Source organism: Marmota marmota, unplaced genomic scaffold, assembly GCF_001458135.2.
Source record: "Marmota marmota marmota unplaced genomic scaffold, marMar, whole genome shotgun sequence".
Classification (NCBI taxonomy): Eukaryota; Metazoa; Chordata; class Mammalia; order Rodentia; family Sciuridae; genus Marmota; species Marmota marmota.
Genome location: NW_025999842.1, coordinates 63,511,107 through 63,536,011, shown reverse-complemented (window position 1 = coordinate 63,536,011; position 24,905 = coordinate 63,511,107). Strand labels below are relative to the sequence as shown.

Sequence of the window (24,905 nt, the reverse complement as noted above, 5' to 3'; positions counted from 1 at the left end):
TCACCTCACCCTCTCTCCCTCCCTCCCTCCCTCTTTTTCTCTTTTTGGGGCTGGGTATGGAGCCCAGGGCTTCACACATGCTAAGTGCATGCATTATCACCAAGCTATACTCATAGCCCTGAATTTAATTCTTTTGGATGCAACCACAGAATAGGCCCAAAAGGCCAAAAAAAAAAAAAAAAATAGCATTCAGAGCATCTGTCCACATTCTTGAACATCCTAGCAAATATAGTCTTTCAATCAAGCACATAATCAAATCCCATTTTCCCACTGAAGATATTTTCCAAAGGGCTGAGGGGTTGAGGATCTGGGGTAACACAGCTGCAGTGGCTGCAGCATGACCACCAGGAGCAGTGATTCCCGAGTGCATCCCAGGTGTGGCTCACAGTTTCCACTCGAGTGTCATCCGGCGTCCTGATCTGTGGGACTATAACTTGCTTTTGGTTCATTCTGCAACTGTCCCTTCCTTTTGTCCCTCCAGCCCTCCCAACACCATTTGTAAGCAACCTTCCTATTAACTAACCTCGGTATGAAATACCTAGTGAGCTTCTGTTTCCCAACTGGACTGGATTCAGTGTTCCCCTCAATACCTAGCACAGGGAAGTAGGCCCCAAATCAGGAAGCATGGGGGTAGTGTGTCATTTGCCGAATGCACAATATTTGGAGTTAGAACTCATCAGTTGAAATCTCCCCTCTGCTACTTACTGGCCATGTGACTTTTGATGAGTTAATTAGCCCCTTTCTAATGTACAATGGGAAAAACAGCAGGAAAGTTTCCAGCTACCCAGGGAAGCAGGTAAAGAATCTAGCTGCAGGTCCTCAGCCTTACCTACAGGACACATCACTTGGAACTTCCTCAACAATTCCACACCTGAGTCCCTCCCCAGAGAGGGTGATAAGTCAACTCAGGTGTGATCCAAGCATGCAAAGTTTTTAAATCTTGCCAGGTGACTCTACCTGGCAGCCTGATTTGGAGACTGCAGGAGTAGAACTCGGTGCGCTCCATGGTCTAGCAGCAGCAGTGTCATCACTTAGAAAAGTAGATGCAGGACTCACCTCACACCTGTTAAATCATGGCCAAAGACAAATTCACAACAAATTTAAAAGCCAATTTTTCATTCTAGAATCAGGCAACACCTCATTTTACAAAACAGGTCAAGTGTCCCAATGAGCTGAGCAATGGCTTTATAGATAGATGAGGGCTGAGGAAAGCAGGAACAGAATAGAATGGAGAGTGGATTTGTCATTTCAAAGTTACTTCCCTTTGAAACAGGGTTAAAAGAGAGGGGACTTCCTTATTGTGATGACTCGGGTGGTCTGGAATCTCCTGGAGTTTTTCTGAAAGACTGGCCTAATTTAAAATTCAGTTTAATTCCCTAGAATTTAGCATGGGTGACTCTATTCTAGTTTGGTCTGGTCTACTAGAACCTATTGCAGGAGCCTAGTCCACAAATAATGGCTTCCCATAAACTTTAACAATTAGAATCCAACAAATAGAATGCAACACCCTCCAGGTGATTCTCTATGCAAAGTTTGAGGTGACTCCCTCAGGGACAGTTGTACCCAAATACTAGTAACAGTTCAAGATGGACCAAAGAAGTTATGTCAAGGGCTGCCAGATGCCAAGTAGGTCCTCAGAAATTTGTGTTTGTTTGGGTTTTTGTGAGATGGTGTTAACACACTGCTAACATGAGCCAGACATAAGGAAAAAAATGATGAAAGGCTGCCAACTCATTACAGTACCAATAACAACGATAGCTAAGAAAAGTAACTCATGACTCAGAATAAATAATTTCCATACACATTACGCTAGCATCGGCTCTTGGCAAGAACTTGAGCACTCTAACTGCAGGGATGAGAGTGTTCTCAAGCAGATGTTCCCGTGTGTGCCTCGGATGGCTTCTCGTTTGCCTCAAAACATCATGGACTCGGGCAGTTCAAATTAAGGAAAGAAATGAAACTCTCAAAAGTCCTGTTTTTGGTCACTGTAACTCTGTACCCTAGAACTGTCACTGGGCAGATAACACAAAGGGTAGTTTCTTTGAGTCTTTGCTGAACATAATTGTGTGCCATCATGGGAGAGAAACCCAGAACCATCTTTTAACAACCAAAGGTCCTAACATCCCCTTTTCAAAATAGCCATAAAATTGAAAAAGATAAATATTTTTCAAGGACAGCTGATGGCTCTCAACTTCCTAAACCCACACACTCCCATAATTTTGCACAAATGTCAGTGCTTAAGATTTAGAAATGAATCAACCAGGCGTGACCTTGGAAAACATGAAAGGCCCCCCCCCTACAGCATGCAGACCAGCCAATATTCTCGGGGTGCCAGTAAGACGCCCTGCTCGGTGTACACAGCATGGCCATTTACAACACCACAAATGACAGATTGGAGACTTAGAAAATGATGGCACTTAAGCCCTCTGTTGCAAGACCACTAAGTCGCTTAAACCTTAACCAGCCGTAATGAGAGCTGACCAGAGCCCAACATTCAATGCCAGGAGACCAGAGACATATCCAATTATGATGAAGTCTCTGGGAGAAACTTACTAAGCTATTTTTTTTTTGTCCCAATGAGAAAACAGACCCCCCTTTCATGTATTTCATAAGGATCAAACAACTTTCTGTATTCCTCCTTAATTGAATTAAAAAAATAACTTTGAAATTTCATCAGATGGCATTTAGAATTGATAGCAACATATCACCATAAAGATTTATTTGTATACATTGGGTATTATATCTTTATAGGTCATATTAATGATTGTTTTCTACTACAAAACTTTGCATAAAATTTATCTTTAAACAAGTGTGAATTGCATGATTGTCATGATTGCAGGATCCATATCTTACTCATTTAAGGGTCCCTGAACATGGCATGGTGCCTAGGTCATAGTATGCCCTCAGTAACTGTTTAATGCAAGACTAAACGAATGTAGGGCTTCCCTGTTGGAAATGATGCTGTTTCAGTAAAAATACTTTCTCAAAAATGAGAAATTACTTTCTTCACCTAGGAAATCCTAAGGTTGTCTACTAGTGTTTTCATGTAAGAAGTGGCTAAATGGTAATAAACTGGTTTGTGTGTGTGTGTATGTGTGTGTGTGCGTGTGCATGTACATGCACACACACACGTGTGTGAGAGAGATATTTAAGTGGCCAATGAATTAAGATTACTTTGACATTGGATTTTTTGTTGTTGTTGTTTAGATATATTCAAGGCTAAAATGAAACATACTTCACAAATGTATGTGATATTTTTTACTCCTGGATGTCTGTTTTAAGCTGTTAAACAATGTAAAACTTGGAGACAATAGGTGGAAAAAATTACATGTTTGAGACAGATTCTTACCCATCTTGTTTCTATAACAGAATCAATTTGTGAATGAAACACAGGATGAGGAAAAGGTCAACACAGAAACTGCTTCTTGGAAAATCAGCCACTGAGCAGAATTCTCATGTTGGTAAGAAAAAGAAGCTGTATTTCAACCATCGAGGTTTAGGCAAACCCAGAAGACTGTCCTGAGACCTCGAAAAATGTTTTTTCGGTTTCACCTCTTTGATGAAATGGCTGGGTTTAAAGATATGTGCTAGGGCTGGGGGTGCAGCTCAGTGGTAGAGTGCTTGCCCCACACGTGTGAGGCACTGGGTTCGAGCCTCAGCACCACATAAAAATAAAGACATAGAAAGATCCTGTATGGAGGTGATGCTGTTTCCAGCGAGGCTGGAGCATCTGCAACCTGTTTGTTCCCATCTAAACCTTGACCACAGGCATCCTTCCCACCTCGGACATTCACTTTTTCTCTTTCAAACTTTCTAGTTCTCCTCTTTTAAAGGTAAGGCTAGGTTCTTTTTTCTTTTTGTACAGGTTCCTCAATTTCAAAAAATCTGTTTGTAACATTTTCCAACCACTGCAACTAACGATTTTGGTATGCCCTATTGGTGCTGTCTCATAGTACTAAATGAAACAGTGGCTAGAAGGTCACCAGTGACCTGGTGCTTTGGGGAGGATAAGGAGTCAAGACTGACTCCAGGTGCTATTGAACAAAGGAGCACCTAGACCTGTGTTCTTGCTATCAATAACATAAGAGAAGGCTTTTGTCAAGCTTTTCTACTATATTGGTTCTGATGTTAAAACACAGAAGACACAGAAATAAAATGCTGACTCTTGTTAGTTTTAAGAAGCAAGTTGAAGCTGGGCACGGTGACACATACCTGTAATCCCAGCTACATGGGAGGCTAAGGCAAGAGGATTTCAAGTTCAAGGCTGTGGGAGTCCGACATGTCATGTGACCAGCGTTTTCCCCTCCTGATTGGTTGAGGCACTGTTGGTCGGTCATCCCCCAAATAATCTAGCTACCCTTAAGTTGTTGTAGACAGTAGGCCCGATCTTGAGGGTAGAAATAACGCAACCAAATGTGTCTTCTTGCATAGGCGTGCCTTCCTGTAGCCCCATGGGTCAAATTATGCTCACCTGTTCTTTTGTGATATTACCCCTTGCCCTGTTTGGGATAGAATGTTCCATAGAAAGGCCCTTTGTGTGTCCCCTTCTCTTGCTCTGCCTTTGGGTGTGGCCTTCCTAGATGTCAGTCAACCTGCTGACAGCAGACATCATGAAGCTAGACTCAGCCCCTTGAAACCTGACCCCTTGCCTCATTTGAATGGCTTCTCCTCAATAAAAGGGGTCAGCATGCTCTCCCTCTCTCTCTTTCTGTGGACCCTTAAGGTCAGAGGAGCCGTCACCCTCAAAGAAAAAGGTATTTCTGTCTCTTGTGTGGTTATTTCGCGCAGCCCAGTTCCCCTGGAGTGACCCTGAGTGTTTTAGCCTCGAGCAACTCAACACAAGGCCAGCTAGGAAACTCAATAAGATGCTATCTCAAGTGGAGGAGGTAGAGAGAGAGGNATAAAAAATAAATAAAATAAAATAAAATCTGAAAAAGGGCTGAGGTTGTAGCTCAGCAGTAGAGTGCTTGCCTAGCATGTGCATGGTCTTGGGTTTAATTGCCACCAGTAACATACACACACACACACACACAAAGTTGAAAAAAAAATTAAAGAATATAAAGAGTTAAGAAGATTTGAATTTCTGCCAGAATATTAAGTAAAACTTATCTAACAAAGGTCACATATAATTGGACTACATTAGCCATCCCCACTGTCATAAGGTACTGCATAACACTGATGCCACTGGATTTGCGTTTTCTAATATGATTACTAATACAAGATTACCTTGACTTTCCTCCAGAAAATACTCCCAAACTCTAAATCACCAGATGGGTTAGTATCAATACAACATGAGACAATCCTGGCACAATCTACTACCTCACAATCTACTACCATGTCGCCATACCTGGGCAGCACAAACTGAGCAGGTGCTCCATTTAGTCATCTGACCACATGGGATTTGATTTGTTTTTAGGTCTCTCTCAGCTTACACCTTTAAATTAAACTTGTACTGCCCTAGAATGGTAAGGGCTTCACATTAAGTTGCATAAATTACATCCATAAGCAACATGTTCAGTTTATAGTTTTTTAAGAGCTAAAAGAAATTGATATGCCATCCAAAATTTGGCATCCAATTCTGGAAGATTTCAATTAAGGATCTCACAATATCATTAGATACATCTCATAAAATGCATTTTATGGTGCCTAGTCTAAAGTTAATTAAATTCCTATCAAATATACTTACAAGTATTAGATCGATTACTTATAATCGGGGTACATAATTGAGTTTAATTGCACCAAGTCCAAAGTAAATTTGCATCCACCACTTATTAACGTGTGAGTTGAGCAAGAATGTAAGGAATTTGGGCCTCAGTTTCCTTATTTTTAAGAAGGCTATTTGGAGAATTGTGTGAGTTATTATTTGTAAGGCACCTAGTGCCTTGCTCCTAATAAGTCCTCTGTAAATGTCTGCTAGGTAAAAAGAGAAGACATGCCCACTGCTGGCACATAGAAGGGATTCAATAAACGATAGCAAGATTTGGAACCAAGAGCAATAGAGACTTAATAAATCAAAGCTAAAACTGTAAAGCAAGTTTCCTATAATAAAGGGTTTGGCATAGTAGAAAGCATACCCTCCTGTAAATCATGAATTGACTGTTCCAGTCACAAATACGCCCTGTGACTTTGGACAACGCACTTCCTGTCTCAGCATCTGAATTGTTTCATCTGCAAATGAGAGAGCTTATATGGCAATAGTGTCCAAATGCTGGTTTGTGGTTGTAAACCAGTTGGTGCTGGTCCAGTCTAACAAAGGGAGAAAACAAAGGACAATGAATTGATCTTCATAAAGCTACATTTAATAATTTCAAATCTTTTCATGTGAGATTGACTCCCTTAATTCCCTTCCTTCCTCTCTCTTTTCTTCTTTCCTTCTCTTTCTTTTTGATGTGAAAAACTTCCTTTTATGCAACAGCAATGAAAGTAAATGTTAACATTTTATTGTGGTAAAATATACATAAACTTTGCCTCTTTCAAGTACATTCACAACGTTGTGCTACCTCACCACATCCACCTCCAGAAGTTTTTCAACAGCAAAAACTAAACTATCACACCCATTAAACAATAATTCCCCATTCTCCTGACTCCCTGGTCTCTGGCAACCACCATTCTATTTTTCTCTCTGTGAATCTGACTATGCCGGGTATTTCATATGGGTGGAATCAAACAGTATTTGCCCCTTTTTGTCTGGCTTATTTTATTTGGCATAACATCATCAAGGTAGGATTTTGTTTTTATATTCTTCTTTGATAGTCCCCAAGTAAGATCTTAACTAGTTTCTCAAACAAAAGTCCGAGGACCACTTGACTAGAAAACTTCTAATTTCTCATCTAGCACTGAGGTTCTACAGTTCTATGATCAAGAGCACAGGTTACATTTCAATTCACTAGAGCACCCAACACATTATGTTGGGTGGGTGCTCCAGAAAAGTGGAAGAATGTGGCAAGATCCTGGGGCCCATAAATGCTCTGTCACCTTTGCAGTGACAGAATGGGATTGAATGTGTGTCAAATCCACTTTCCATCTCACTTTTATGCTCTAAACTAGGTATATTATAAATGTGAAAATGAAAAGGATAATGAAAAATGACTTTTCAAAAATGTACCTCAAGTTGCCAGCAAAACCTGGCCCACTTGCCACTAATTGGCAAGAACTTGCTGGGTGTGGTACATTTTCCAGAAAATTCTACAAAGCACCTCCCCATGTCTGCTCTTTGAACAATTCAGTAAGTCACTTTATGAAGGGAACTATTTTAGAGAGACATCGATTCCCCCAAATCACCTTAAGAATTACAGATCCCTAGCCTTGCTAGTTTTCATTCACACTTCTTAAATAACTACCTACCTTCATGGACAAGATGCTTCTGACCTTGGAGCCCTGTATGTGGCAGTGAATGATGCACAGTGACTTTTTTAAGCTGTGGTGTGCCAGTCTTCACCATGTCACTATGTGGAGACTGGTGACACAGAATGGGAGAGAAGTATCTGAGACTGGGGTCTCTGATGCCCTCATGGTTGTGGCACACTTGGTGCCTGGAAAAGTTTCTGTGCAAAGGTGCAGTTTGTCTGGCTGCTGTGCTAATGCCTTTCATGAGGAAGCTTTGTGCTAGAGTCTTATCTGCCTTGACCTTGATCTTAGGCACACAGCTCCTGGAAATAAATGAACTCTCTTGATAGACAACCACAATGTTTCACCAGCTCTGCTGCTCCTGAACCTGTTTGCCTAATGGTAACTTTAAACAATGGACTTTCTTCAGAGCTATACAAAGCTCTTAACATTGCACATTGCAACTGTAGAATGTAACTCTGGAATAAACTGCATAATGTTGCTAGCCCTGTAACTTTCCCGAATACAAAAAATATTTGTATTGCTTGCTTAGTCTTTAACCTGATAATGAGATGCATATAAATAAAGATTGCTGGTGTAACTCTTTAGACCTGCCTCTCCATCACAGAGCAGCAAGCCTCCTGACCCTAACCATATCTTCAAAATCATCTCTATGTGTATGAGTCTGGATTTTTCTTATCCTCCTTTGCCCCTCACGGGAACCTGCTATTTTGGCCATGGTGGTTGCAGCATCACTGACCCTATGAAGATCTTTCATTTTAGGCCACATAGAATAAAATTGCTTAAATGAAAACAAAGAAAAGATTCCAAAACAATTTTCCTAAGTCATACCAAAGTAAGTAGAGAAATACATAATGATGAGATAATGATGTACATGGTAAACCTTTTTATTTTTGGAACTGCAGTAAAGTAAATATTATAAAGAAAAGTTTTTAAAGTCTTAAAATGAATATTTTTGAATTTATAAAAATTATCCCCAAATGATTCAAAACCAACCTGGGTGAAAACAAACTAGTAAAGGGGAACACAGTGTGCACCAGGGAGAGTCTGTATAAGGTCCTACACAGAAAGTGCAGAGAAGAGATGATGAGGATGGATTCAAGCTGGATTTTGGAAGGACACTTATGGAACAGAGAACACATAGGAATACTGACCTCTAGAATTTCACATAGTATGTTGGTATCCAACATGCCCACCCAGGTTTACCATGATGCCTGCACATGGCTGACAACACTTCTTATTTTAGATGGAAAATCCAGGCACAGAAATGATCACTAACACACTCAAGATGGCTGCATGGAGGGACACAGCCAGGCATCATGGATGCATCGGTATATATAAAGAGGATGCACGCTCATATAAAGGTTTAAGTTGGGATCCCCTTCCTCCTACACTGTGGAACATGTTCTGTTTTGGTTTTTTGGTGCTGGAGATTGAATCCAGGACGTCAAACGTGAAAAGTGCATGCTCTACCACTGTGCTACAGCCTCTAGCCTGTCTTGAATTTAACAACTAAAATCAGTCAATCCACCCATCCCTGGGTTCAACTGGAATTATCCATTTTTGCTCCTGGGAATGCTCAACTAGATCAGAGGCACATCTCTTAAATAGATTTTCCACTTCTTACTTCAAGGAATTGCAGCCACTGTTTCTCTGGTAGATGATAGATACTTTGAGCAATTTCTGCTTATTCCCTTCCAAATAAAGAGCATCTGCTTTATAATTTTTAAGGAAGAGGCAAATGTGTTTTCAGTTGACTTATTCAAATGGAGCACTAATAAAAAGTTAACCACAATGTACTACTTGTTATGAAATGTTATTGTAACATTAAATTGTTTTTACTGTTGATCTGATTAATTGAATGATTTGTTAAGACTTGGAAGGTGGCTGATATTTGGTAGGTGTTCAATAGTGATTACTTAATGAATATTTTTGTTCTAAAGTTTAATAATAATAATAAACAAAAATCATCATCATAGCAGACACTTTTATTTACTTACTGTGGATGAGCAATTGTTCCAAGTGCTTTATGCATATAAATTCATTTTGTCTTCTCTGCCATTGTACAGATGACAAAAGAAGCCACATGGGGCATATACCAAGGGCATATACCTAACAAGTGGCAGTCAAGCATTGCAAGCCAGGCAGTCTGGTTCCTGAGTTTATGATGCATTTAATAGCACCTTAATTTTTTGTCTTAAACAAATGTAACATATTTTTCAAATCTAAGGAGCATATTATAATTTAAATGTTTTCCCGAAATATTGTATTTCTGTAACTAGTTCTGCAAGATTAATTTTTCCAATAACATAATATCATTATTAACTTATGATAATATTCTTTCTGAGCTCTTCCTACATATAATTCTGTTTCTTTTACAGGAAAAAGAAAACACAAAATTTATTGCATGCCTAAGGCTTTGGGAGTAATAGACTTCCGTACATATAAGTCTCGACCTCAAATCTGGTGCTAAGAGTAATGAATCAAATTTCCAAATTACACAATTACAATTTTCTTTGTTAAAAAAAAGTCATAAAATCATATAGACTAACAGTATGTAGGAGCATCAACCATTAGACCTAAGTCAGATAAACATGTAATTTAACAGAAATCATATCTATAAGATTCACAGGGGATTAAAATCCAGAAGGGGAATGGTTCAGACTCATATTAAACATATGGCAACATTTGACATCCACTACAAAAAAGCTAACTTTCTTCAAAAAGTAATAAATAACTATGGATTATTATGAGAAGAATTTCTTACTCTACTTAATGATTTCAAAAAAGTGAAAAAACAATGAAAAAAATCCTTTTAAAAATATGTGCTTGAAGGTAAAAACTCTCTTATCATCTGTTTAGAAAACTATGCATGTCCATTTAAATATCAGGGTTTTTTTTTTACTGAATACAGAGTAAACGCATATATATATAAAATACCCCCCCCCCGCCCATGGCAGGGCAATCAGGATTGAGACTAATATTTTTGCTGAGATCCTCCTTTTTGAAGTTCAGACTCTTTTTTCTTCATTCAGTAGGAGGCTTCAGATTTCTCTCTTACAATGAAAGAACAAATCTTATTTAATTCCTTTCATTTAGTATCTAGTTCCACTCTACAAGGAGAATTAAATTAGTGAATCTATTTTAATGCTAATCACAATGTCCAAAAGCCCATTTGCCAGCACATCCCAATTTATGTGTGATACAGGAATTGCTCACACCATGCAATGAGAAAAAGCATCCATAGGTCAGTCATTACCAACAGTGCCCTTATTTATTGGTATGTATAGGTAGGCGGGAACAGCCCTCAATATTGTCCCTGTCCCAAACCCCTGAATATGGAATATGTTACCTTATGAGGCAAAAGGGTCTTGGAGAGATTGTCCTGGGTTATTTCTGTGGGCCCATGTGGTCAGAAAGAGGCAGATGAGATAATCAGGGATGGAGATACTGTGATGGACGCAGAGTCCCAGGTAGCAGTGTGAGAAGGAAGCAGCCTGACATTGCTGGCTGTGGAGATGAAGAGAGGGGGCAAAGTCAAGGGTAAAGACCCCTTGCAAAGGTGAAAAAGGCAAGAAGGTGGATTCGCCCTAGAGCTTCTGAAAAAGGAGTCCAGCCCTGCTGACCCCTGGATTTTAGCCCAGTAAACTCACACTGGGCTCCTAACCTACAGAACTGTAAGAAAATAAATCTGTGATGGTTTAAGTCACTGATTTCTGTGGTAATTTGCTACAGTCGCTGCATTAGCTCTCTGTACCATGAGAAGATACCTGAGAAAAACAGCTTCAAACAAAGAAGATTTCTTTTGGCTCATAGTCTCAGAGATTTCAGTCTATGGTCAGCTGGCCCCATTGCTTTAAGGCTGGTGGCAAGGCAGAAACATCATGGTGAAAGGCTATGGCAGAGGAAAGCTGTCACCTCATGTCAGCCAGGAAGCAGAGAGAAAGAGAGAGGAGAGTGAGGGGGTAGGTGTCAGGGACAAGATATCCCCTTCTAGGGCACTCCCCCCAGTGACCTAATTCCTCCACCTAGAAACCACCTCCTACAGTTTCCACCTCCTCCCAACAGTTTATTAAATTATAAAGCCATCAGTGGATTAATCCACTGGTGAGATCAGATCGTCATGATCCAATCACTTCCCAAAGCCCCACCTCTGAAGATTGCTGAAATGTGGACCAAACTTTTAACAGATGAGCCTTTTGGGGATACTTCATATCAAACCATAATAGCAGCATAGAAAACAAAGACAGGTACATAAAGTTGAAGGTTAGGTTCATGGCCAATGATTTGATAGAGAATTGAAATAGCTCATGAAGTTTAAATATCCAGGAGGCATATCATTCAAAGAAGAGTGAAACTGTAGACAACCAATTTAAAAAAAAAATCCTTTTTTCATAGCAACTGTCAATTGAATGCTCTCTTACCTGTGCAGGTAATCCATTTAAAAATTCATGACAAATAAAAATAAGATGCTCTTTGGAAGAACTTATTTATTTATCCACCATCAAATTCATTCTCTTATCTCTGATTTCTAGGTATCAATCTTGGCTCACTCCATAAATGACATCTCTCAGGACATCCTAACAGCTGTCAGTGTTTTTCGATGACTTATCACCAAAGTTCTATCAGCTCCTTACCTAACACTATCCTACAACACCCCCAACCCACACCTCTGCTTCTCATGACCCAAAAGGAAGAGTATTTTCCCCTCCTGGAAATCCTGTTGCACCTGCCCTTCCCTGCTTCTCCTCTTTTCCCAGAGGCTATGTAAGTCCACAATACTTACTTCTTTCCCACCCACCCCCCAGGAAACATAGAGAATCTGGTCCCTTTCTGCTGCTGAAAAACTCTTTCTTTGGGTTTATGGGCAGCTGAGCTAACTTCTTCTGAGTTCACAGCAATGTTACACCAATGCCTTGCACAAAATGAGTGTCTAGGACACTTGGAAAGATGGATGTTCTAATAATATACCACCAGAACCTTCTCCTGGGCAATTTAAGATTCCTTGAGGGGTCCAGGAGTCTTTGAGACTCAGGAAAGCACAGATAATGAGCCATCAAGTATTTACCAGCTATGACAAATTATGGACTTCTGCACTAAGTTTCTAAATGGCTAAAGTCTTAGGTTAAAAAAAATGTTTTGAATGGAGGGACTTTGATTGGGCTAAGGGGAGGGAGGGAAGGAGAGGGGGCATGGGAGCAGGAAAGATGATGGAATTAGATGGACATCATTGCCCTAGGTACATGTATGACCACACATGGTGTGACGCTATATCATGTACAACTAGAGAAATGAAAAGTTGTGCTGCAAATGTGTACAATGAATCAAAATGCATTCTGCTGCCATGTGTGCCTAATTAGAATTTTAAAAATTAAATTAAATTTAAAAATCTTTTGTAGCTAATTTTAATTCTACTTGGGATAAGCAGGTACTTATTGTTGCTTAATTAACAATGGGGATACTTCATATCAAACCATAATAGCAGCATAGAAAACAAAGAAATTATCTTTTCCATAACTGAAGTCCAATAAGCAACTTAAAGACAATCTGACCCAAAAGTATGACCTCAAGCTCCAACAGAAGTAATAGAATGTGCCAGCCTCTCATCAGAGAATATGTTAGTGAAATCAACCTGCCAACACTCCCCCCCACACACTTCTAGTCCTCCAATAGTTATCTCTCAAACCTAGAAAGGAGCTACTTCATCACCCACCCCCATACCATTCTGCAATGATTCAAGTGGCCCAGGAAACTGTTTTCTAGATTCTTATCCTAAGAAATACTATCACCAACGCATTTGGTCCAGAGAAAGTGAAAATCAATCCTGAATGTTCCCTACAGCAAATACCAACTCCCTGTGGCCCTACTCACCTGCTATATCCGGATTCTCTGCTGACAATGGCAACTGGATGGTGTAGCACCCATCTCGGACATCCAGTAGGACACATAGAAGTAGATCTTCAAAGTTCTCCAACAGAAGCTCATACTGCAAGTAAGTCTTACAAGAACCTGGCATGCCTACACACCGCTCAACTGCACAAGAGCCACCTAATAGCCAAGTCAAGTGTGCTCATCCTGAGACTGTTGATCAGGAGGCCAAGGGATTGTCTCCCACTCCGTCTGTGGCTGCCCAGTCACCTAGTGGCTAGAATACAGAGCTTTGCCTAAGTCATCTACTTTTCGGAATTAGACAACAGCCAGCCAACATGTTCCTGTGATTCTGGACTCCACGCTCACTTCTTAAACCGAGAGAATGTTCCCAAAGCTGAATGCACTCGATGCAATTAACAAATCTGAGATTTGAGTTGTGGGAAAATTCTCAGAATAGTAAGTACACCTTCAGATTTCCCTGGTATTATTGGTCCTTCGTTCTCATTTCCTCCCTCCACTGTGTCAGCTCCTTCTGTTCGCTCCTTGTAGCAGTAGAAACCATCCTAAGATTTTTAAATCCTCTTTACACCTAACATGAATTCCATTTTTTGATCACTTACAAGCGATAGGAAAATTGCTTGCAGACAATAGTGAAAGACTAGAAATATACTGAGAGGAGTAAAAACATTAAACATATACCACATCGACATCAGAAGATGTATTTGTCAGGTTTTCCTCCTTTCATCTGCTCTGCATCAAAATTCTGTAAAACTCCTTCAACCCAGTCTACAGTACACAAGACCCAATCCTCCAGAGAGCAGTGTTACCTGATATTCTCACACAGGGCTAATTTGTCTAATTAAGGAGGCAAGGTTTAAGAAACCTTTTATTTTCTACCCCTCCAAATTAAGGCACCCTGCTATCAATCCTAATATCACATTTCTTTTTCTGTGCTACCAACTGAATGAGGAAAAGGAAATGTGGGTAACAGGAGAAGGCAGCTCCAGTAGCTAATAAATCAAGGAAGAAAATATAATCCTCTTCTAAATTATGTTTATCACAAAAATGCACAGTTCCTTTGTAGCTTCAAATACAGGAGGGCAACTGTTCTCTGCAGGCAATCAGATTACTATTGATTTCCAACAAGCCCTGATGGTAGCCGAAGATATAAAAGACATTCGTAGAGTAAAGGGCTGCAGGTAATTTATAAGTTACTTTTTTTTTCCCAAGAGTAATTTTCATATTATCAGTTACAAACTTTATTTTTTCTTTCCAGTTTGTTTTATTTAGATAAATATCTTCCTAAATCATTCTTTTGGATTTTGTCATGGACCTTTATGCTATATGCAAAAGTACATAGTTATGAAAGAAAAATGCTCCAAAAGTCATCACTTCATATGATATTTTACATCGTTTTAGTCCCTGGACCTCTTTTGTGGTACAGGCAGTGTTGAGGAAATTACACCATACCCGGCATACACACTGCTCAACTGCACAAGAGCCACCTAATAGCCAAGTAAGAACCACAATAGCTAGGCTATTTAATTTGTTAACGAATAAAGAATAATTAAAATCTTATTTGCTCTTTACAAAAAAAATTTTTTTTCTTTTGCATGACCTATGCTATCTAGTTCGTCTTTTCAAGTTCTGCCAGTAAGATTTTTCTTTCAATGCAAAGGCAATATTTTGGGCTAATTTGTTTATGTTTTATCTTTGAGATGACAAACTCGCTCCCAAAGGAAGGGAAATCATTTGAAAAGGTCAATTACTCATATTCCCCTAAAGAAGTGCTTCATTCCCCATGGTTACGTAGGCTCTGGAAGTCAAAAATCTGCCTGGAGACCGCACACCAGGCTCTCTCATTTCTCTTGCTGTACATCCTCTCTTTTCCTCTCTCTTTGGTCTCATCAACCTTGTATAGTAGGAATGGTTACCTTTTTTAAAATCAAGTAGGGTCTGGGCCTCTGAGGCAGCCGGGGAGGGGTTGGGTGTGAAGATAGTGGCACTCAGGAAGGCTAGAAAAAACCCAGGATGTTAGAGTGCAATTGGAGTGTCAATATAAATAAAGGGTTTTTAGTATATAAAGAAATCAATATGGACATGGGTATGTGGGGTGTGTGTGTATACATTCACATGTTTTCTGTCTCTGTTAACTGACATGTCTTGGAAGCAAGGCGCCTCCAGAAGCAATGTGCATACCTAGTCCCCAGACACTGGTTTATAAATAATATCCTCTATTTAAAAAGAAGTAGACATCCTTGGAGAAATCGCCAATTCCAGAAAAGGGAACATAGAAGATGAGTCTGGAGCATTCTGTCATACCATCAAGTAATGGAGGGGCTCAGACAAAGATAGGGACATGTCAAAAGGACATAAGAGCCAATTTGATAAAATTTTTACTGGCCAAATTTGGGGAAAATTGAGCATCAAAATAAATAATGATAGTCATTACTATCATTATTATAACCTATGGATTGTAAACTATGGAATCAAATAAGATTCCATGAATCTATAATGATGGAAATAAGTGAATGAAAAATAAATAAATGGGGGAGAGGAGAATAGTGCAATGCCAGCTAATGAAGCTGGCAAGAATGAGAAGGTGGAAAGGCATCATTTGGCACCGATTTGGGAATAACTGCATTCATGTGGCAATAATTGATCCTGTCAAGAATCATCAGTAAGGCTGGAGTTGTAGCTCAAAGGGAGAGCGCTTGCCTACCAAGTATGAGGTTCGAGCCTCAGCACCACATAAAAATAGATAACAAAATAAAGGGATTGTGTCCCCCTACAACTAAATTTTTTTTTTGAAGTCATCGATAGAGGGGCTGGAGATCCTCTCTTTTCGAGCACTTGCCTTGTACATGTGAGGCACTGCGTTCGATTCCCAGCACCACATATAAATAAGCAAATAAAATAAAGGTCCATCAACAAGTAAAAAAAATATTTTTAAAAAATCATCAATAGATGCTAAAATGAGAGGATGGATATCTGATGAAGAACAGAACACTTACATAGTTCTTGCTGTCTCCTTGTACAACATTTATCAACTATTTGTTGGTTACTAAACACAATATATTTGTCACATAAACTGGTAGTGTAGAAACCTGGCGGATGCCATTCTACTGAAGGGATAGAAGTTAAGATCACCACTGATGACACAGGAACATTGTGTCATCGTGGACCTCCTATTCCTAGGAGGCACTGAGAACTCGGCATCACTTCCATGGAACTTACCCCTTCCAGTGTAGAGCAGGACCAGGATCTGACCGCGAGGAAACAGCAGGCAAATTAAAGAACTTAAGGGACATTCTCCAAAGTTGTTCAATGGGACTTAAATAAAAAAACATGAAACAAAAAACTAACCAAATTGATCCACCAGTAAAGAGACATGACAACTCAACAACTCAATAGACTCAACATGACACACGATCCTGGAGTGGATCGTGGACCAGGAAAAGATATGATTGAATTTTGAAATACATGCTGCAAATATTTTTTAAAGACATTAAAAAGGCATGGGGTTTAAAATGATGGTGGAATGGGATGGACATTATTATCCAAAATACATGTATGAAGACACGAATTGGTGTGAATATACTTTGTATACAACCAGAGATATGAAAAACTGTGCTCTATATGTGTAATAAGAATTGTAACGCATTCTGCTGTCATATATTTAAAAAAAATAATTTAAAAAAGACATTATTGAAATAATCAACAAATTTTAATGGGGTCTTTGTGTGAAATAATGAAATTATATTAATATCCTGACTTTGATAGTTGTTCTGTGGTTATACAAGAATTCTTTATTCTCTAGAAATACACAGTACTAAAGTTTTAAAGGGAATGGAGGCATTGTGTCTACAATCAACTCTCAAATAGTTCAGAAAATTAAATGATGATGACATTTATGGAGAGAGTGTGTGTGTATATACACACACAGAGACCCACTCACAAAGAAGCTAATGTGGTTAGCTGCTGACCTGTAGAACCTAGAGGCTGGTATGTGGGAATTTTTTGGCTTATAATTTTCTATAAGTCTTATTATTTCTCCATAAGTATTTTTTAAAGGAAAAAGACCATTCCTTCAGATGGTGCTCACAGAGCACCTGTTGTGTGAAAGTTCTGCAAAACACTAGGAAACACAAAGGAACCAGACCTGACGTTGATGCTCAGGACCTGGGAGGCGCAGAGAGATTTGTAATATGCTGTGAATAACCTGAAACTAAGCCAGTCCTGGGAGGCAGATGTTCCCAAGGGTACAGATGCATTTCAGAAAGAGCAGCACATGGACAAAAGCTGAAGGGTGTACAACCCAGAGTAAAGAAGCAGAGTTTCAAGGACGGAGGAGTGGATGACAAGGCCACTATCACACACAACTCTGGGAGAAGAGGCTACATTTCCCTTTCACAAATAAAAAGGTTTCTGACAAGCAATATAGAAGAGATGCTGCTGATTTTGACCATCATATACATTGATTGACAGAAGTTACTGCCAGTATAAATACTAAATAATGCTCTTTAACACCCACAACATAATACTCTTAAAAGCAATGTGTAGGACTGGGGTGTAGCTCAGTGGTAGGACTACTAGTTTGTCTAACAAGCCTGAGGCCCTGGGTTTAATCCCTATCACTGTAAAAAGAAAAAGGGAAAACAGAAGCTACAACTCCATTTTTTAACTTCTTAAATGTATTTATAAAATACACTGATATCTCCAGGTATGGTTGTGCATACCTGTAATCCCAGAGGTTTGGGAGGCTGAAGCAGGGTTGCAAGTTCAAAACCAGCCTCAGAATCTTAGCAAGGCCCTAAGCAACTTAGCAAGACTCTGTCCAAACATAAAAAATAAATAAAAAAGCAAAAAAAAAAAAAAAAAAAGAACCAAAGTAAAAAACAACAACAACAAAAAAAAAAAACACCGATGTCCATCTGGATACCTTTCCATCAGAAAACTTACAATGCCTGTGTAAGTCACCTTATTATTTGCCCCAGTAGGCAAATAAGATAAAACTAATGTGAGAGACTCTTAAAATCTTTTCATCTCTAAGTCAATAGATTTTCCAGTCCAAATCGAGTCACAGTCTTGATTACTTTTGCAAATGTAGTAAGTATAAGGTAACAGGGACAGAGTTTGCTGACCCCAGGGTAACTACATGATGAACGTTATGTCAAACCATATTTCGTCCTACTGAGCAACATCAGAAAGGAAATCAAGAGCCCTCAGTGGTCCTTTCAAGTCTCTTTGAACATTTCAGCCATACTTGCTTTGCATTTCCTTATTGTCTCTGCTAGGAGCATCAGTGATAGAATTCAGACTAAAAGGCAACCTAAAGTGAAGTCAATTACTTTCTTTTGCAAATTAACCAAACATTGTGATAGAAATTCACTCACAGAAAGCAGTCAGCAGGGTCTGCTTCAAATACAGCATCCTGAGACTGAAAATACAGTATTAACCCTTTATTTCTCCCTTCCAAACTCGTTGCCCCCAAACTGAGGTCTTATAATATTAAGAACCCAGATTTTGATTCCTCTCCAAATAGAAAACCAGAGGCTAGACACAAAGAGGGACTAAACACCTAGGAATCAGGCACTGAAAGAAAAGAAAAAAGGATAAATCTACTTCTTTATCTGCTCATTTCTTCCTCTCTTTCAAGATAATTCTCTGTGTATGAAGTTCAAGCAAAAATACTTCAGTATAAATGCCTACAGATAACTAATTTGAGCAGCCTCAAATGATATTAAATTATCATGCCAATCACACTCAATGAACAACTTAATTCTGTCCTCAAATAATATAAAATGGCTTAGAATAGTTCACATTTTTCTTGATATTTGGCAACTACTCTTTGTACTTGGCTACTAGCCCGAAACTTCCCTTACAATCTCAGAATTTGCCCCGGGGTTAAAAGCCAGCCACCCACGTTTGAAACATTTATGTCTGAACCTGCAATTTGTTGGCCACCCACACGAGCTCATTAAAATGTTGGAATGGAATCTGCTTTGCCAGCTTAATTATCAAAGCCAAGAAATCCATTCCCACCAACTGAATTAGGGACAGAGTTCTCACTCAATGGAAGAATAAAGACCTATGTTTTATCCCCTTTTCTATGTTATTTAATGCACCTGTCTACTTCCAATGAAAAGTGAGATTGGAACAAGTCTTATGTACACACCGAGAGTCAAACCCAGGCCCAGGCCTGGTTCAACCTTCAACCCCAGTCACACTCTCATAGATGAAATAAATAATTTGTTTCAGTGCCCTGAGACCTATCTTCTTCAATCTTCTATTTTGAACCAACTCCACTATGGGTCTTTTCAATTTGTGTGGCTGTTGAAGCAGACTTCTGACCGATTTGCTAAATATCAAGTCCTCTGGTGAAGGTCTTATTTGTTCTCAGGGAAATAAATGTAAATATCAGGTAAAGGTTCATGCTTTAACAGGTGCTTGGCAAACTTTCTGTAAAGGGTCATATGGTAAATATTTTAGGTTTTACAGGCTGTACAGTCTCTGTCCCAACCACTCAATTCTGCCACTGGAGTGTGACAGCAGCCACAGACTATATGTAATCCAAGGGCATGACTATGTTTCAATAAAACTTTATTTATAAAACAAGAGGAAACCCACATTTGGCCTGCAGGCTGTAGTTTTGACCCCAGCTTTAGTATTTCTTAGCTTCACTGACTAATGAAAGTTAGCCTTTATTTAGCAAAAAAACCCCTAAAACTAGAAGCATTGGACAGGGGTTCTGAAAGAGTAGTCTATATGCAACTTACATAGAAATCTCTGAGCATGTTTGAAGACTATTCATATTTCTGGGCTCCAATCCCAATTTTCTGAATCAGGATCCCCAGGAGGAGGGTACAAGAATCTGCCTGTTTGCAAGCTTTCTAATTAACTCTTATCCCACTAATTTAAGATGTTAAGGGGCCTTGATTTCAAAGAAAGATAGGTGGAAATTAGGTTTTTGGTAAACTCTAATATCTGAATCTTATGCTCCAAGGAGAGATTCTCTCTCATCCCAAGAACTGTTTATTACTCCACAGATAAATACTATTTAACCATTTGTTTAAAATTTTTAAATACATCAAAAATAAAATAAACATTCTATATCCTATTCTGTTTTTCTCATGTAATAACTTGTGAACTCCCCTTAGGTTTTCTTATATGTAAATATCTGGATATAAACCTTCATTGCTTAGGACTTTATAATCCACTCTTCACACATCCATGTATATGCACTTGATAGCTAGCATCTGTTATGATTTCGATATTAGGTGTCCCCCAAAAGCTCATGTGTGAGACAATGCAAGAACATTCAGAGGTAAAATGATTGGATTTTGAAAGCTTTGACTCAATCAGTGAATTAATCCCCAGGTGGGATTAACTGGGTGGTAAGGGAAGGCAGGTGGGGTGTGGGTGGAGGATGTGGACAGTGGGGGCATGCTTTTGGGGTATATATTTTGTATCTAGCAAGTGGAGTCTCTTCTGCTTCCTGATCACCATGTGAGCTGCTTCCCTCCACCACACTCTTCTGCCGTGATGTTCAGTCTCACCTTGAGCCTGGAGGAATTGAGCTGGCTGTCTATGGATTGAGACCTCTGACACTGTAAGCTCCCAAATAACCTTTTCCTCCTTAAAATTGTTCTTATCAGGTCTTTCAGTCACAGCAGCAAAAAAGCTAACTAAAAGAGCATCATTCTTTTGGTTTGTTCTGTTTTTTGTTTCCATTTCTCAGAAAACTTCTGTTTAAAATGGAATCAACTATATAACACAAAGAGATAGCTGCAGGGAATCCCTTAACCCCCTTAATACATCAGGCTTTGTAGAAATACCCTCTCCAGGAATCAGTCACAAAGGACATTTTCTTTTACATTATCTCTTCTACACATGCTCCATCTGGAATTTCATTATTCTTCTTTCCCCAGACAGAGATACACTCCTCAAGTGGGTATAGGGGTCCATGTCTTCTCATGACCCACTTATTTGTCTGGGTGTCAGTAGTCACATTGTTCCTGAAAGGTCATGTTAATATCTTCCATCTTCCATTGGCCTCCCATCCCCATGGTGACTATGTGACTGGATTCCACTGTCTGGGACCCACCAGGGAATTGTGGTTCATTATAAGGTGTACTTTCCTTGCCATCTCCTGAGAATTTAACTCAAGTGTGCAAAACCAAATGAAAACAACATAGTGTGTAATTTCAAACAATCCATTTACATCCCAGCTGCCCATCCCAAGGCACCCAGTAGTCCAGAATGATCCATTGCAGAAGGATGGTGCCCCATGGGTCACAGCCATGACTCCCTCCCTTGAAGAATTTGTGCTTTACCATGAGATCCATCAGGGCTACAGCCATAAGCAATGAAATGTCCCAGAGAGGAAGACAGAGAAAAGGGGGGAAGCTGAGTACGAGAAAGAAAAGCAGGCTGGGGACTAGCCCACCTTTACTTTATTATAAAGCCAGATAGTATCAATCAGCAGTAAAATTCTCTCATCCTATACTTTGTCAGTTCATATAGTCAATTACTTAAATGTAAAGAAGAGGGCTGGGGATATAGCTTAGTTGGTAGAGTGCTTGCCTCACGTACACAAGACCCTGGGTTCAATCCCTGGCACCACCCAAAAAAAAAAAAAAGAATAAAATTTTAAGAAACATTGATATAAACAATGTAACCAAACCCAAACTCATTTTCTCCCAAGACAACTGTTCGTTTTGAATTGTTTGTTTGTTTGTTTTTGTTTTTCTTTCTGGCCAATTTCCACACTGAATGATGCTATCCATTTCCCTCCCAAGAGGCAACCAATATCACTAGAATCTTATGTAACCTTTCAGATAAATGTTATATTATTTGAGCAAACAAGTATATACTTCTTTCCTTTTCTCTAAATTCAATAAATGTATCATTTATATGCTGTTTTGCATCTTGCCTTTTTGTGTGGGGTGGGGAATAGATACCGGGATTGGACTCAAGAGCACTCCACCCCTGAGCCACATCCCCAGCCCTAGTTTGGATTTTATTTAGAGACAGGGTCTCAGTAAGTTGCTTAGTGCCTCACTTTTGCTGAGGCTGGCTTTGAACCCACCATCCTCCTGCCTTAGCCTCCCAAACAGCTGGAATTACAGTCATGCATCACCTCACCCAACTATATACCCTGCTTTATATGCACAACAAATCTTGAAGTTCATCCCTCATCAGTATATCCTGTTTGTAGCTGTGTAGTATGCCACTGTGTAGAGATGTCATAATTTATTGAACAAAACCCTTAGATAGACAATTATGTTGCTTTCACTCTTTTATTATTACCAATTAGGAACACATATATATCATTCACACACACACATTCTAATACATAAAGCCATGCTATCATCACTAAAGGAGTAACTTAGCTTCATTCATAGCTGGCATGTGCAGGGAGCACCCAGCTCCTAAACAGAAACAACAGGGGCTGACCTGACCCCTCCATGCCAATGAAGCCCCCTGCATTCCTGAAAAGATATGGCAAAGAGAATGCACAGACATGCCTATCCTGTTGTGCTTTGTACCCTGGAAAGTTTCCTTATCAGAAAGGGAAAGTGAAAAATCCAATAGCGATTCTGGAAATCTGTAAATAAGCACCTTGCTTTTCAGAGGTCTACAAAAACAACTGCAGCCGGCTGCATCAGCCCCAGTGCAGCCAGCAGCTGACCAGCTCAGCTCCAGGGTTAAGAGCCTACAGAGCTGTAACCTTGGTGTCACACACGGAGTTCAGGCACTGGGCATCATAAATCTGCAAGAATTCTTGCTTAAAGACCCTGTTGGTATGGATTTTTTTTTTTAAATACTGTTAAATGCTCAGAGTTTTTCTTTATCCCCCACCAGCTGCACACTCTGCTTGCTCACAGGCCCCTACAAGAAAGCACCACCACCACCAGAGTGTTGCCTTTTAAATCAAACACCTACTCTAGGTACTTTGGCAGTTCTTCTAAGTCTCCCCAAACAGAAGGGGCCTAGAGAGGACCACACACACACAGTGAGGTCTATTTGTGCAGCGTGATCCTTATGGCCAACTGTAAAGGGCAGCCACACACTCCTGGCTCAGGTGGGTCTGCCTGCCCTTGGAGGCCAGGATTTCATTAGAAATGTTAACTCTGTCATTATAAGGACCAGGGTCCTGTCCTTATTACTCTGTTATTTAACTTGATGATGGCAATTTATTAAGTACCCACAACATGGAAGGTGCTATAAAATTTATTAAATTCTGAAATGATGAAAAGTGCATCTTGTAAATGAATCCAGATGGATTTCACAAGAAGCTGAAAAGATTTTTAAAGACATGAAAACGAATCCATTATGTTTTATCTCACATAAATGGCACAGGGGGATGTGAGCTCACAAAACATGTGAATATTCATTTAGAGCATATTAAATTGGGTCACAGATTATAATAAAGGCTTTTAAAATGGCCTGACACAGAACAGCCACTTGAGTGTCCTGGTCTAGAGCACGTTTCCTTTATGTTGCCTCAGAAAGATGGAACGGTGGGAACCAGGCACAAGTGGGGAAGGAAAGATTTTGTTTTGTAATGGGAAGTTTCTTAACAATTGATTTGTTTTTTTTTAAAGAAACTACCCATGACAGTGGCTAACATTAGGTAAAGGGCAGTGCAGCCTATTTATGGAAAGGAGGCATTTAAAAAAGTGGGGGGCGGTTCTAATGCTGGTACTCAAGAGTTTTAGTCTCTCTTTCTCTTTTGCCCAAACCGCAGCCAATGGGAGGCACATCCTGGAAATTCAGCAGCAACTGCATGAATTGTACAATGTTTGGAAGTACTTTATGTATACATTAAAAGCACAAGAATATCATATAAAAATATAAGAATACCTTAAAATGTAAATATATGTTTGTGTGTATGAATATCATATACATATATGTGTATGTATATATATATTAGTATGAATCCCTTAAAATGAAAAAAGTGCTATTAAATTATTAATCTCTACAATGTTGTAATTCTCCATTAGAGGGATGTGTCAAAAGTTAATGTTGTCTTCCCATTTGCCAATAAAGAGCCACATATGGAAAGACGTGGGTGGTATCCAGACTCCACGATGCCCCAGGCTCCCCACCTCCTGGCATTCCTCCCTTGGGTAGGGGAGCCTTCTCCCACAGGAAATCAGAGTCCATTCATGTGGCTGACAGAGTATAGCAGAAATTAAGGTGTATCACGTATGAGACTAGGTTATGAGAAAACGAGACTTCCAGGAGATTCCTCCCTCTCATGCCCTCTCTGTCACTCACTCTTCAGAGACTCAGCTGCTGCGTCATGAGTAGCCCTATGCAGAGACTCATGTAGCCAGAAACTGAACTTCCTCCCAGCTGTCCTGTGCATGAGGTTAGAAGTGGACCTTCCAAGGCACTGAAGTCTTCATATGAGACTGCAGTCCAAGACCTTGGCTGGACTGCAAATCTGAGACAAGTCTGAACTCCTGACTCACAGAAACTATGTGAGATAGCAACATGTACTGTTTTAAGATGCTAATCGTGGGAGTCATTTGTTACAAAGCACTAAATAACTGATACATGGGACTATCAAGTTAGTGTAACTGTAAATAACAGAGATAGTCAACTGAGAAAATGCTAGTATGAAATTTTGTCTTGATAAAAGCATAGGTAATTATATTTAAAAATTACAAGCAGTT

At 39.5% G+C, this 24,905-nt stretch overlaps 1 long non-coding RNA gene across 1 annotated transcript; it reads right to left on the bottom strand.

Annotated features, from left to right (window-relative positions):
- Window positions 1–12,642: 12,642 nt before the first annotated feature.
- Window positions 12,643–24,693, bottom strand: LOC125615525. Its single transcript, XR_007346135.1, has 3 exons — window positions 24,681–24,693; window positions 17,324–17,330; window positions 12,643–16,551 (listed from the first exon to the last, which is right to left on the bottom strand). It is a non-coding gene; the product is annotated as an uncharacterized LOC125615525 (long non-coding RNA).
- Window positions 24,694–24,905: the final 212 nt, after the last annotated feature.